This window comes from Buceros rhinoceros, unplaced genomic scaffold, assembly GCF_000710305.1.
Source record: "Buceros rhinoceros silvestris isolate BGI_N320 unplaced genomic scaffold, ASM71030v1 scaffold39975, whole genome shotgun sequence".
Lineage (NCBI taxonomy): Eukaryota > Metazoa > Chordata > Aves > Bucerotiformes > Bucerotidae > Buceros > Buceros rhinoceros.
In genome coordinates this window covers 2,897-3,339 of record NW_010414076.1, presented here as the reverse complement: position 1 = coordinate 3,339, position 443 = coordinate 2,897, and positions in this window count along the sequence as shown.

Sequence of the window (443 nt, the reverse complement as noted above, 5' to 3'; positions counted from 1 at the left end):
GAGGACTCGTGCTCAACACTCGCAGGGGAGGAACGGGAGCCGTGGCCACTGCCGCTGCGCTGGGGCACTCAGCTGGGCCGCCTCCCCTCCGGGGTGTAATTAGCCTCCTTGAAGTGGGCCGGGACTGGAATCCCTCAGCCCAGCGCTGAGGCCATAATCAGCCCGGCAGAGGAAGAAGAAAGGCCCCTCCAGCAGTCTGGGCCGGGCTCCCATCGTACACCCAGGCAACGGAAGGGCAGGTCACGCCACGGGCACATTTTAACCGTGCAGCGATGCCGCCTTTGGCCCCAGCAGAGATGAACCACAAAACCATCGCTATCTTTTCCAAACCACAATGGAAAGCCAGCAGCCAAAATGACGCCTCAAAATCTCAGCTTCTATTTCAGCAGCATCAATTAGAGCTGCTCTTTTTGGATACTCGGCGGACTGCCAACACCCCAGCT